The sequence below is a fragment of the Alexandromys fortis genome, unplaced genomic scaffold, assembly GCF_014885135.2.
Source record: "Alexandromys fortis isolate MF-2015 unplaced genomic scaffold, M_Fortis_MF-2015_v1.1 scaffold_55, whole genome shotgun sequence".
NCBI lineage: Eukaryota > Metazoa > Chordata > Mammalia > Rodentia > Cricetidae > Alexandromys > Alexandromys fortis.
The window spans coordinates 2,156,371-2,171,139 of NW_026067936.1; the positions used below are offsets into that span (position 1 = coordinate 2,156,371).

The following is a 14,769-nucleotide window of genomic DNA, read 5'->3' on the forward strand; positions in this document are numbered from 1 at the left end:
GCCCCACCCCACAGCCCGACCCCTGGCGGTGGCGACCTTGGTCACCCAGGAGGAGCAGCGCTCGGAGGAGGGGCTGCCCTCGGGGTTTTCCTGGGAGCTTGAGAGGTCGCCAGCTTCGGGCTACCTCCGGTCGCCGTGCACCACCCGGACTGGCGCCACCAAGCCCGCGCGCCCCACTCCTCTCGGCCAGTGCCCCGGCCCTTGCGCCTCTCCACCCGACTCACCGCGCTGTGCGCAGCAAGGGTCGCATCAGGTCCCAGGGCTCTGCGCCTCGGGGCTGCGGCTCCCCGCCCGTCCCGCCGTTCTCTTCTCCCCCACCCTCTGCTGTCCTCCACGCCGTCTCGAATCTTTTTTCCGGGTTAATTACGTTTCGCATTAAAGCAAAACCCAGCCCCGGATGTGAGTACAATGCTCCGCGGGCCTCTGGGGGAGGAGAGGGGTGCGGGGACCGCTCGCGGGGACGGCAGAAGGGGTGGCAAGGGGGGGGGGGGTATGTGGCCCTGTCGCAGCAGGTGTCCGCGCTGGGGTGCAGGACAGGCACTTCCCGAGCCTACTCCGCAGGGCGCAACCCGCCCAGCCGGTGGTGGTCCCAGAGTGCGAGGGGGCGTTGGGTTTAGGGGTGGAGAGAAGAGCGCATAGCCCTGAGATCTTCAGTGCGCCGGGGAATCCCAGCGGGCTACGGGCTCTCTGACCCGGCTTGCCCGGCCCTTCTCGGAGTATGGAGCTCAGTGGGAAACAGAAGCCTGGATTCGATAGGTTCGGCCTAGGGTGACAGGACAGAACTCCTGCTCCCTCACCCTGCAGCCACACAGCAACCCATAGGTATCAGTCCCATGCCAGATGAGGAAACCGAGACTCCGAGATGTTAGGTAACATGCTCTGGGTCCCCAGTCAGTAGAGGGCAGGTCTGTCCGGTCTGACACAGGCCTTCCTCGTGGGGACATAGACATTTAAATATAAGTAAAGCCAGGCGGACAACATCTGAAACCTAAATATAGTGGATTCGCCCAGGGACTGGGCACGGAGGGATGCGGCTTCCGGGGGATGCTGATGTCAGCCCCACGGGTCCAAAGAGTCCTGGGAGGGAGCAGGGTGAAATTCGCTCCGGGAGGGTATGCAGGACCAGGCCTGGATTCGCGGGTCGGGGGGAAAGGCCAGCCCACATCAGAGCTGCAAAGAGCAAGGCAGCCGGTACCAAACCTGGGGGGCGAGGGCCACAGCCAGGTGAGCCGGCAGGAAGGCGGGACAGCCCGCAGCACACGCCCCGAAAGCTCCAGTGATGAAACCGCAGGCGCTTCCTCTTCTATTTTGATTGCCAAAGCGAAAATAAGCCGCCCAGTTCGCTCAGGTGTGAAAAAAGACGTTTGCTTTAGAACATTCTGCTCTGAATGAGGAAGGAAAAGACACAAGGTTGAGGGGGGAGCCATTTCCCTTGAAATAAACATCAACGTCAATTTTGCGCATTCGTAGAGGTCTGGTGTCCTGCACATGGGCTTCAGGCAGCCTTACCCTCAAACTGGGTAAATCCCAGCCGGCTCCCATCCCCTAGGCAGCTTGTGATCTGTGACTCGCTCGGTGCCTCAGTTTCTACGTCTGGGTTAGTGAGTCAATTCTTGCAAAGTGTTTCTTTCCAACACAAAGGTGCGTTGTGGTGTGTGTGTGTGTCTTTTCTTTTTATAACGAGATGGTCATTTTTACCGTAAAAGGCGCATAACTCTTTGGGGGTTGGGGGTGAATTCGTACTAGAAGTCATCAGCTTGGGTCGGATTTGCTGAATGAGTGCTGCTGCCCGAAAAAATCCCACAGGAACGATGGCTTAGCAGCAAAGCGTCAGATTTCATGGTATGGTTCCTATTAAAACCCATTAAACTGCTCCTGTGGGGCCCGCCTGACTCACCCATCACAGACCCACAGATATCTTCTGAGCGCCACTGTATTGACTGCCTGGGAGGGAGGAAACCGAAAGCCTCAGTTTCCTCCACAGACAAGGTGGGAACCTGTACCCTTCAAAATGGCGCGAGGAATCTACCTTCAATATTTTGGAGAGCCAGAAGAGCCTCTATGACAGGCAGGGATTCTCACTGGCTGAGCTTTGAGTGAGCCCAAGAAGCAGTTTAGGTTAGCTTTACTCTCCGAGGGAGGGCAAGACTGGGAACTGGCCCATTAGTGCTGCCTCTGTCCCTGGCAGGGGTTAGATACTTTCTGTGCTGAATCCAGTTCCATCATCCTGGGGTTTCCAGGCGTCTCAGATGGTCCCTTCTGCCTGCTCTAACAAGTACCACCGAACAAAACTAAACTCGCCAGAGTCCGTCTCTGTGTCTGTTTCTCATAAAATACATATACCGGGAATTACACCGTTGTAATCAATTTAAAGTGCACACGTGGCGACATTCAGTGGCATATTGCACACTTGTCACCACGGTACGGTTCCAGACACTTTTCATCATCTCTAAAGGTGACCTCAGCGCATCCTCTCCTCCCTTCTCCCAGCCTTGAGTAGTCACTAGTTTGCTTTCCATCAAGTCTACATCTATGGGACATTTCGCACGAGGGAAGTCATACGGCAGAGACTTTTGTATGCAGCTTCTCACATGCTTGGCCTTCCTTGACAAACTCATTTTGAAATCTTTCATAGTCTGACCTGATGCATTAACTTTGGCTCTCTGCAATAACCCACCAATGTGAGTCTTACCTATAGGGAAGGGGACATCAAAGACAATCTTTTACGTAAACTATTTTGGTACCCTCACTGGATCAGAACAACATAAATTTCCAAAATGTGTTTAAGGTTTTGCAGCTAGTTAGTGGTTTCAGGGCTTAACTTCTGCTAGATCTTCCAACAGAGAAACTTGCCCTGAAAATGGGGATATCTAGTCAGGACCTAAGAGTCAAAGCAGCCCCATGTCTAACAAGGCTATTTCATCATGTGCTTTGTATTTTCAAAGCTGGTGAACTGGGGAAGCTAATGACATCAAGTGGCGAGCCAGCCTTACCTCCAGGGAGCTGTATTAGTCTTTGCCCTCAGAGGTCCCTATTATTAAGGCTCTGAGCTGCAGCTGGGGCCACTTGATGAGACCAAAGTCAATTCACTTGGTCTTCTTCAAAACTGTTTTGCCCAGAGATAAAAGGCTCCCAGACCACACAGTGTACCTCCAAGATTCAGAGACCATTTGTCTAGGTAACTATCATTTTATTAGTAAGGTACCATAAAGTAATGGCACTGTACAATTCTAAGATTACTTAAACTATTATTATTCTGCTCAGGCTTCAAGCCAGTTATTTTGCTTCCTATATTCATTCTATTTTCTCCTTTTTAGGGATACGCTGTTAAATGCTTGATACATATCCCCCAGTTCAGGTCTTTCTTACAATGACACTGAGTGCCAGAAACCATTATTTTCCTATTTGGGATTGGAAAACTGGCTACTACAATACAAAGATGAAGCCTGGGTACGGAGCCCAGCAGCCTGATGCCAGCATCTGCCCTCCTTCCCCTGAGCTACACCGATTGGTGATGGACCTTATAAAGGCCTTAGGACAGAACCCAAGACTCCTCCCCTCAGTTCTAGTCATCATATTTCCATCTCATCTACAATAATATATTGAAGGGCATGTCCTAAAGGAAGTGATGGCATCATAAAGACAAAGATTTCCATATGCAGATGTGTCTACAGGCATATTCCCACTGCAGCATTGATCACCATGGGAAGAACTGGAAATCATTTAATGCCTAGGACACGTCAACACTGGTGCACGTGTACATTTGTTTTGTTTTGTTTTGTTTTTCGAGAAAGGGTTTCTCTGTAGCTTTGGAACCTGTCCTGGCACTAGCTCTTGCAGACCAGGCTGGCCTCGAACTCACAGAGATCCACCTGCCTCTGCCTCCTGAGTGCTGGGATTAAAGCCATGCGCCACCACCACCAAGCTAATTATTTCTATTCTATGTGTATGAGTACATTCCTATACTGTGCCCAGACCAAGAAAGAATACAGTTCGGTTGGTGATGTGGGATTCCCCTCTGTATGCTGTGAATGTGCTTTGTTACCATTGGTTAATAAAGAAGATGCATTGGGCCTATTGCAGTGCAGAATACAGCAAGGTGAGAATTTCAAGCAGAGATAGAGGGAAAAAGAAGGCGGAGTCAGAGAGATGCCATGTAGCTGCCGAAGGAGGCACTGGAACCTTACCAATAAACCACAAGTCTTGTGGTAAAATATATAATAATGGAAATGGGTTCATTTAAGATATAAGAGCTAGCTAACAATACGCCAAAGTGATCGGCCAAGCAGTATTTTAATTAATACAGCTTCTGTGTTATTATTTTGGGTCTGGGCAGCCAGGAATGAATGAGCAGCCTATGCCTACAGGTTGAGAGCATGATTCAGAGGTACAGCACCTACTAAGAAAGCACAGGAAGCCCCAGGGTTCAGCTCAGAGGAGCAAAGGAAGGGCTAGAGGGAGAGAAAGGAGAGAGGGAAGGGAAAAGAACAAATCCTATTTTAAAACATTACAAAGCTGTATATGCAATACAAAATATAAATGTGAATGATTTATTCCGAATTTTTAAAATAATTTATTTTTATTTTATGTGCATTGGTATTTTGCCTGCGTGTACGCCTGTGTGAGGGTGTCAGATCTTAAAGTTACAGACAGTTGCTCACTGCCATGTGGTTGCTGGAAATTGAACCTGGGTCCTCTGGAAGAGTAGTTAGTGCTCTTAACCACTGAACCATCTCTCCAGCTCTTATTCTGAATTATTAATCATGGTTCTCTTTGAGCAAAGCAGAGGGGCTATAAATGTGGATTTCACTTCTTAGATATATATTCTGCAGTGTTTTTAGGGTTGTGCGCATTCACCTGTGTGTTGGCACACATGCATGTGTGTATGTGTGTGTGTGCATGTGTGTGCGTGTGCACGTGCATACGTGTGCTTGTGTGTGGAAACCAGAGATTACACATCTCTTGATCATTCTCTATTTTTCATTTCCTTAGGCACCACCGTGTCTCACGGAATCCTGAGTGTGCTGATTCAGCTAGTCTAAATAAGAAGCTTGCCCAGGAATCCCTCATCTCTGCTCCCAAGTGGTGGTTCATTATTAGGCCACGGTGTCTACCCAGCTCTTCTGAGGGTCCTGGAGATCCAAACTCCAGTCCTCATGCTTAGGCAGCAAATGCTTGCCTTCACTGAGCCCATTCTCTAATGCATGCTTATTTTATTTTATTTTTGCAGAAATGCATGTGTGTATCTAGTTATCAAAAGGACAATAGTTAAGTTTTAATAAAAGTTGGGACTGGAGACGTGGCTCTGTGGTTAAGAGCACTGGCTATTTCCTGGGTTCAATTCTCAGCACTCACATGGTGGCTCACAAGTAACTGTCTGTTACCTCCAGTTCCAGGGGATCTGGCACCCTCACACAGACATCCAGGCAGGCAAAAGACTAATATGCATACATTTTACAAATAAATAAGTTTTAAAAGAGTTTAAAAGTTCTATGAGATGGAAAATCACATTGCAGTCCTCAGAGGCACCCCCTTGAGTAGGGAGAGACTAATAGGATGGGGAAGAAGTTAAGGTAACAGCCAGAGGCACACAGAGTAATGGGCCGAGGCATGCATGGTGGGGGAGGGATTTGAGGGGATGAAGAGCCAGGTATGGATGGGGATACTAAGGAAATAGGACCCTGAGAAGTCCTTGAAGGATGGCACGTACAAAGGTGATGAAAAGCTATTGAGAGAGAGAAGAGAATTTGGGATTGAAAATGATCAAACACAGGCTGAGAAGATAGCTCAGTTTGTGATGTGCTTGCAAGTATGAGGACCCAAGTTAGTAAAAGTGAACAGAACAGTATGTGCCTATGATCCCAGCCCTGGGGATTTGGAGACAGGAGGAGCCCTGAGGCTCTCTGGCTCACAGTCTACCTGAATCAGGAAACCCCATGTTCTATAAAAAATCCTTTAAGGGCAGTGGGGGAGGTGAAAACTGATTGACGAAGACACTTGACATCAGCCTGTGGCCACCACGTGCTCATATATTCATGAACACGCATGCACATATTAGTGTAATGCCCATACACACAGACAGAATGAGCAAAGACGAAAATATTGGTGCGCAGACTCCAGCGGGGAGTGCACTGAATGGTTCGAAGGAAACACAGGAGTTACCGTTTTGGAGGCTGTGAGAAAATGCCTACCGAAAGCACATGAAGGAAGCAAAGGAGAGAGGTTGGGAGGGAAGTCCTGGAAGCCAGAACTAGAGGCCTGTCATGCTGCACCCGCAGTCAAAGCGGAGGGGTGAATGTTTGCGCTCAGCTCACAGGCTCCTTTCTAGTCAGCCGGGGAACACACCCATGGAATGGTGCAGAGCCCATGGAATGGTGCCACTCAACGGGCCCAATCTAGACTGTCCTTCACCCACATGCCCAGACCTTTGTTTCCATGGTGACTCAAAAATCCCATCTTGTTGACAATGGTTGGTCATCACTCAGGTGCAAGGAGGAGTTTGGTGAGAACAGCCAGGAGACAGGGCACTACAGAGCCACACAGTGCTGAGCCAAGGCATAAACAAAAGCAACACACCTTCAAATAATATTCCCCAACAGGACACAATCAGAAAGAAACAGGAAACAACCCTATAGCTGGTGGTCATTTCATAACCAGTGTCAACATGCAAGGGTTTGACTCCCTGTCTGTGTTGTAGGAATTCCTACTGCCAGTAGCCTTTAAGTTACCTGCCCACTTGGCCGTGGCCTCTTATACTATAAATGCTGATGTAAAGAATACCACCGGCCTATCTTCTGGCTGCCGGATTCGGTTGCTGTTTTCCTGTTGGAGCAGAGAACTGTAATCTGTGAGTCTAACCCTAAATAAATAACCCTCTACTATACTCAATTCTGAGGTACTGTGGGATTTCTTTTAAGTGTCTGTCTTCATCTGGTGCCCAACCTGGGGCCCAAACCCACGACCCTGAGATTGAGTTTCGTGTTCTACCATCTCAGAAACAAGCTAAGAAGGGGAAAGGGGTCCAGAACCAGGCCAAGAAGGGAGAAGGGGCCTAGAACCAGGCCAAGAAGATAGGCAGAGCCCAGAACCAGGTCAAGAAGAGGAGATAAGGGGCCCAAAATCAGGGCAAAAAGGGGGATGGAAATCCCAACCAAAGCAAGAATGGGGAAGGGGCTCCCAACCAGAGCAGAAAGACTGATATACAGTTGCTAATCAGGGCACAAAGACAGAAGGTATCTCAGACCAAGGAAAAAAGGCAGAGGGGTCCTCCAATCAGGACAAAAAGGTAGACACAGCTGCCAATCAGGGTAAAAAGTCAGAGGTGGCTCCTGCCTAAAGTAAAATTGAAGGAATGGTCCAGAGTCAGGAGGCACCAAAGCAAGAGGCACCTACAAAGAAGAAGTCTGGTTCAAAGAGAAAAGGTGAGCCTGGAACCCCAGATTGCGACAGCCCTCTCTTCCTGCCCTAAGAGACACTCATCTCCATAGTTGGAAGTATGGTGTTCAATGAGCGTGAGGCCCAGCTTGTTGAGATCCTCTCTGAGAAGACTGGAGTTAGGACACCTGGCATAAGGCCACTCAAAAGGGTGACCCTGTAGCAATTCTGAAACGCCAGATACAAGACAAAGAAAAGCTGCTAGTCACAGAGCAAGAGGATGTAGCTGTCGCCAAGAGCAAACTAAGGGAACTCAACAAGGAGGTGGCTTCAGAGACAGCCATAGCTGCAGCTGGGGAGGCCAAGGTGAAGAAGCCGCTGGTAGCTCGGGAGCAGGAATCGCAGAGGTGCAGGCAAGAATGCAGGCCAGCTACCAGGACCATGGGAAGGAGGTACAGCAGCTGCAGAGCCAGACCCGGACTCTTCAGGAGCAGCTGGAGAATGGCCCGACATGTCTGTCATTAACTACAGGAACAGCCAAGAAGCCCATTACTTTCCTTCCCTGGGTCTCTACAGAGGAGCCGCTGCCCATCTCCTACCACAGATAGGCTCGCGCTGTAGTGGGTGGGGCCTGTGTGAGCAGTAAGTACTTACCCAGCATGCTCCAGTCCCCGAGTTCCATCCTCCCAGGCCCACAAAACTAAATGAAAATAAGTGTTGTGACTTTGCATTAAAATCTTTTTATTTCATTCTGAATTTTTTTTTCTACAAAGAGCCAGCTGTTTGCAAACACTCAGGAGTTAATCGACTGTTAGTCTCATTTGACAGATGGAAGACTATGGGTTGTTGTTTTTACATTCTTCAAAAGAAATTTTATTCGTCTGGGCATATGTTTCGCTTCTCATTTTACAGTTGTTCACACATTATGTGTCCGTCTTCCTAAAGATGAACTTGTATGTAGGCTCAATTCTTGTGTATATATTTGCTCTTTAAATTGTTCTTCGTGTTCTATGCTTTGAGCATATGCCTTCCCCTCCCCGAACTCTTCCAAACTTCCATATCCCAACCACCCAGCACCAAGTTCTTTCTCCCTCTTCCTCTCTCGAGTGAAAAGCAAAAGCTGGAATAAAAAACAATAACAATAACAAAAAAAGCACGTGCTGAATAATAAAACCATGGAGTGTGTTTTGTGTTGCCCAAGTCCTCCTGCCCCAGAGCGGTGGATGCACCCAATGTCATTTTATTGAAGAAAACTGAGATTCCTCTTTTTAGCAGGTATCGACTGCCAATCCCTTCTCAGGAAGGGGTCAGACTTCGTGTCCGCTTCCCCTTCTCCACGCTGGGATTTTGTCTGCTGAGAATGTGGTTTGGATCTCAGCCTCACCCAACCAGTCACGATCTGAGCCCTCAGTTCTGAATCACAGGTCAGCAGCCCCAGCTCAAAGTCCAGGACTATCTCTTAGCTCAGATCCCCAGGGACTTGAGAGTACGGGGGAAAAAAAAAATGGGAAATGGAAGAAACATCGGAAATTTCTGTTTATAACACAAGGGAAGCCACAGTAAGGAACAGGGATAAAGCCAGATGCAGGAAGATAAAACTTTTGTGAACTCCTGGAAGTTTATGCATAATATCAAATGTAAAATGTAAACAGGAGATGTGTCTATATACACAGCCACATACATGCACAGATACACACACATACATCAAAATCATCTCCTAGTAACAAAGTCTGGAAGGCACGGCTATACTGGTAAACCTGACTCAAGTCAGAATCTAAAGCGGAGTGTGCATTCTGTTCCCAGAAATAAACCAGTCATTCCTATTGATTCCTGCCTGTGGCATGGCCTTGCAGACAGCTTGGTGCCTGCCGCGTGACGCAAGGATCCCATGTGACCCAGATGGCGCTTCAGGAAGGAGCCAGGCCTCTTCTTTCAGATCCACGACCATGGTTTAGCACTGTGTTTGACTTTACTCTTCAGACTCGGTTATATTTCACATCCTCAGTTGTAGTGTTATTTTATTTGTATTTTTGATAAATGAAGCTTGCCTAAGGATCAGAGTTCAAAGCTAAGCCCCTAGAGGCCTGGGAGTGGGGGCACACTCTCCCAGACAGAGGCTGACAGATCGCTGTAAATTCAAGGCTAGCCTGGGCTACCCAATCAATCCAGAAACAGATTCAGGTGGTAGTGGCTCACACCTTTAATCTCAGTGTTTGGGAGTCACACGCCTTTAATCCCAGCACTTGGGAGGTGGAGACAGGAGCTCACTGGAGTGTGGAGTCTGAGGCTTCATGGAGACAGGAGATTGCCCATTCAGTCTGAGCACTGGTAGAGGTAAAAGGTCTCTCTGATGGTTTTCTGTTCTGCTTCTCTGATCTTCAGCTTTAACCCCTTTATCTTTGGCTTGTTCTACGTGCAGTACTGAGATCACGAGGGGAAGGGCGGTTCTAAGTGAATCCATGTGGATAACGCAGTCTGCACCATTAGTGAGAATGAACTTGGGCCGACGTCTGCACCATTAGTGAGAATGAACTTGGGCCGACTTATCCTAGGAGATGCCAGGTCATCCACCAGGCAGCTGACTGACAATCAACAATTGTCAACACAACATAGTAAGAACATTTGCGTATGGGGATATTTACCCTTACATTGTTTAAAGACGAAAGCAGCTTTTCTACACCCCAAAGAAATTCATGTGGCATTTTATTCTTGTTATGAGGTGCTAAGAGGTGGTACCAAATGGATCTTTTAAGATCTGACTGGAGGCGGGGGGCAGCAAGGTGGTTCAGCCAGTAAAGACACTAACTAACTACTGAGCCTCATAACACAGGATTGAGACCAAGATCCCATGATGGAAAGAGAGAACCAATTCCCGCAAGATGTCCTCAGACTTCCCCATCCACACCATGGTATGTGTGTGCTCCCCAGGTAATAAGTAAAGAGCTGACAGGGAAGCTGAACAGTGGTGGCAAACGACTTTAATCCCGGCGTTTGGAAGGCAGATCACTGTGAGTTCGAGGCCAGCCTGGTTTACAAGAGCTAGTTCTAGGACAGCTAGGGAGGTTAACAGAGAAAACCTGTCTCAAAAAACCAAAGAGATGACAGGGCTGAGCAATCTGACCTCAGGCCTGGAATGACTCCATCCTAGGAGCAGTGGGCATGAGTTGTTCTGTGAGTCTGGAAGCTTCTTACATCTTACATCAAGTCCTTTTGACCCCGCGAGCCCGGCACTGAGTTGAACACAAAGGCCTTCGTCAGATAAAAGAACCAGCAGCGGAATCAACCTTTACACGTGGATTACTCAGCCGTGAGTACCCGTGGATAGCAACAGGAAATAGATTAAAGCAACAGAACACAGAGATTAAAAGTCCAGAGGCCACCAGGCACACGGCCCGTCTTCTCAGAACTCAGGAGGCAGAGGCAGGTGAATCTCTGGGAGCTCCAGGCCAGCCTGGTCTACATAGCAAGACCCGGTTCAAAAGAAATAAATAATAAAAACAAAATGCAGTGCACTAACAGTGTAAAGCAACAAATCTTCCCTCTTGCCCAGGTGTCTGGTCTCATCTAAGCCTTTGGGTACAGGAGGAAAGAGACACTTAATAACACTCAATTTGCAAGGAATTACCTAAAACTATTATTAACATCCATTAACTGGTCGATGGTTTGAATGGCCGGTTATTGAAAAAAAGTCTTTATTTGGGGGTTCTTTCTAAGTTTTCCTTAGTAAGCATACATTCTTTTCTTCGGTGAGATTTCTTAATTATTTATTTATTTGGATGTTTATGTGTATGGGTGTTTTGCCTACATGTATGTAAGTGCACTATGTGCATGACAGGGCCTAAGAGAACACATGCCGGCATCACATCCCTGGGAACTGAAGTTAGCAATGGTTGTGAGCCTCCCTGTGGGTGCTGGGAGCTGGCCCTCTGCAGGAGGAGTCAACGCTCTTTGCTGCTGAGCCGGCTCTGTAGCCCCACACGTATTCTTTGACGGTTAGAAGGGAAATGTAAATCTACACAGTAATTCTTACACAATCCCCCTCCAAGTTGACTGGGTGTGTAGCTCAGTTGTAGGGCGTTTGTCTAGCACACGAGACCCAGAGTTCACCTCCCAAATGTGATATACTCATTTAAAAACAAAAACAAACAAACAAACAAAAAAAAAAACCACTTTGTTAAAAGTCCACTGAAAACAAAACCTAATTCTCAGCCTGAATGAATTCTGAGTCTTAAGGAAACACAGGTGAATTGCTAGGGACTTGTAATTTGCCCAGGAATTTTTCTTCAAATTTTAACATCATTTGTGTAATGGCTCCACGGGAAACTGTATTAAGTGTGATGTGTGACCGGAGAATTAAATCCAGTTCAACTTAACGATTTCCTTCAGGAAGTCATCCCTAAGAAGCTGGCTGTCTAAGGCCCAATATTGACAACACTGGAGTTGGATGTCCAGTCGGTGCACCTTCGTCCGATGACTCTGTCAGCATCCTGGTTTCCAGAGAAGACACGGGCCTGTCATCATCCCCCTGGCAGCCCACCTGCGGGCTAACACACAGGTTACCATGGGATCCGGCTCATCGGACTACATGGCTCCTGACTCTGACTGAATCGATAGCAGGAGGGTAGAGAAGCCACCATAGTCAGGGAGGATGACGGGGGTAGGGGCTCAGACCGTGTCCGACTCATCCCTGTGTCTGCAAGTGGAACCGCCGACTGTGGCAAAGGAGAGCGGGGCTGCCTTGAGTTCTCAAGATTGTATGGGCTTCAGACAATCGCCTGCACTCCTGGGGAGGACGCTGGATGGACGGTGTGACCACGCCTCTGTTTTCTGCTCAAAGCTTTATGCCATTTTCCAGGTGGGAGAGGGGCCCTCTGGGTGGCAGACTCGCCCCTAAGGTGATGAAAGCCGACCTGGCAAGTCACTCACGCCATTATTTTATATCTTTTAAACATTATGTCATGTGCAACTATATACCTTCATTTAGTATTTTAACTATTTATTATGTACCTACAATCTCTTACCTTAATAAAATAGGTTCATGTTTACAAAGAAGAGATAGGCAAAAATGCTGTGAAAAGGAAAAGGGTAAAATTTAAACCAATGTACCACATTGAGATGTCACATGTATAAAATGACTGAAATGACAAATGACAGCCACACCACATGCTGATGAGTGTGCAGAGAGGTATAGGCTGTTGCTAGTGGGACTATAGATGCCCCCCCCCCACATGCACACACACGCATACGTGCACACACACTCTTCTAGAAAACAGTTTGGCACACGCTGAGCACAGTGGCCGTTGCCTGTAATTACAGCAATTGGGAAACAGGAACAAAAAGATGGCAAGTCAGAGGACAACCTAAAAGCTTCATGTCTAGATTTGGCTCAAACAAACAAGATGGCGTCGTTTGAGGCCGCCCTTCTGAAAGTAACAATGAGCCAAGAGGTGCAGAAAAGGGTTCTATGGCACTATGTATACTCTAGCCTTGGCTCCTACTTGCACTCATTCTATTTGTTATATTTGTAACAGATACAGACAAACTCTGCCTTAAAATGGAAGTGGGGGTGGAGGGTGGGGGTTGAGAGATGGCTCAGCAGTTAAGAGCACAGACGGCTCTTGCATGGGTTTGGTTCCAGAATCCACATAAGGCTTGACAACTACATGTGACTCCAGTTTCAGGAATTTGATGCCCTATGTTGGCCTTCTCGAGCACTGCATGCACAGAGTACATATATATGTACATGCAGACAAAACACTCATATATGTAAGGAAAGAAGAGAGGGAGGAAGGGAGAAAGGGATGGTGGGAGGGATGGAGGGAGGGAGGAGTATTATGGAGGGAAGAAGAAAGTGTCTCTTTAAATAATTTTAAAGAAATAAGATGGGGAGTTGTAACTGGGCCTGGCAGGCATGCAGATAGTCTAGAGATATTTTTCAGTCTCTCTGTCTACCAGACTACTGACCCAATGAACCCAAAGAAATGGGAATTTTTCCAAGAATATCATGCACCAAGAAGGAAAAAGCTCCAGCCAAAGGAGGAACTTGTCTCCTAGAAAGAGATCTAAAGGTCTAATAACTTGTCAGGCCATTTCCAGGAGGAGATGAAAGCCCAGACACTGATGAGTCCAATGGTGGGTGGAACCACACCTGGATCCTGTTTGATCTTTAATGACAATTCGGGGCCCGGAAGCTACCAGGGTGAGGGGTCTGCAGGCTCTCTCTCCCTCTTCCTAATGCCTTGAATAATCTTTTGGGTTTTTTTTTTTTCTGTTTTCCACTATTAAAAATTAAATAGCTGGGCAGTCGTGGTACACAGCTTTCAGCCCAGCACTTGGGAGGCAGGTTAGAATTAGGGTTAGGGGTTAGGGGGTTAAGGGAGGGTGAGGAGTATCTTGGGTCTGACTTGAGTTCTGGTTCCTCCGGCATGTTGCTTTTATGACTCCGCAACTGCCAACCTGCTTAGAGAGGGCAGGCTTCATGAGGAGAGCTCAGAACTTCCCCAAATCCCGTGCACTGATGAATATCACTACTCATACTCCAGGTTGTCAAGGATAGGAGAGAGCCTGCGCTATAAGCAGGGGTACCAGATCAAAACATTGCAGCCTCCCAAAACGCCAGCCCACCGCATGTCCTTTCACACCTCTTCCTGTGGCCTCTCCATTGAAATGGGGTACTTAGATGCCTGCAAAAGGCTGTGTCCTAAGACTGAACAAAGCGAACCCATTAGCCTCGGGGCACTGTGGCAATTTGACACCATCACTGGTTTTTCAAACATGAGCAAGCAATTCTTTGACAGTCATGAATGTTAAATCACATTCCCTTCCCAGCAGCACTACCCTGTCAGCCCACTTGCCCGAAATAGCTTATCCAAATGTCAGGTATTTTTGTGTTTGAACTCAATTATTGATTGCCTTATCATATTTTCTGAAGCAAAAAAAATGCATATGTAAACTGGATTTACTAAAATGTTTAAAAATATTCTGTGTCCATAAGGCTCTCAGTGGTGCAACATTTTTGAGATGAACTCATTATTACAATTATGATTGTTGATTGATCGGTCACCATGCAGGGAATCAAACCCAGACTTTATTCCTCCTAGGTGCCCTCTCCACTGAGCTATATTATAGCCCGATATATATTTGTTGATTATTACATGTGAAATGGTAAAACAGTATTGGAAATTATTATCCCCCTAATAAGATGCTTTAGATACAAGTATTTAAGCCCACATACATGTATGAAAAACTTTCAGTATCCATCAACTGGTATTACTCATTGCCAGAACAACCAGAGTAGAGCTGGACTTATTGACACACGCCTGTCTTCCCAGTACTTGAGAGGGAGAGGGAAAGTCCAGGTGAGCCTGGGCTACACAGTGAGACCCTGCCTCCTCA

At 47.4% G+C, this 14,769-nt stretch overlaps 1 protein-coding gene and 1 long non-coding RNA gene across 2 annotated transcripts in view; one reads left to right on the forward strand and one right to left on the reverse strand.

The window, feature by feature from the left end:
* Plekha2 (pleckstrin homology domain containing A2) overlaps positions 1 to 333 on the reverse strand; it is a 58,620-nt gene extending 58,287 nt beyond the window's left edge. Inside the window, exon 1 of the mRNA XM_050146830.1 lies at positions 225 to 333. The gene's annotated coding sequence lies outside the window, so the exon portion shown is untranslated. The remainder of the gene's footprint in view (positions 1 to 224) is intronic.
* Positions 251 to 5,296, forward strand: LOC126504466 (uncharacterized). Its single transcript, XR_007592615.1, has 2 exons — positions 251 to 399; positions 4,993 to 5,296. It is a non-coding gene; the product is annotated as an uncharacterized lncRNA (long non-coding RNA).
* Positions 5,297 to 14,769: the final 9,473 nt, after the last annotated feature.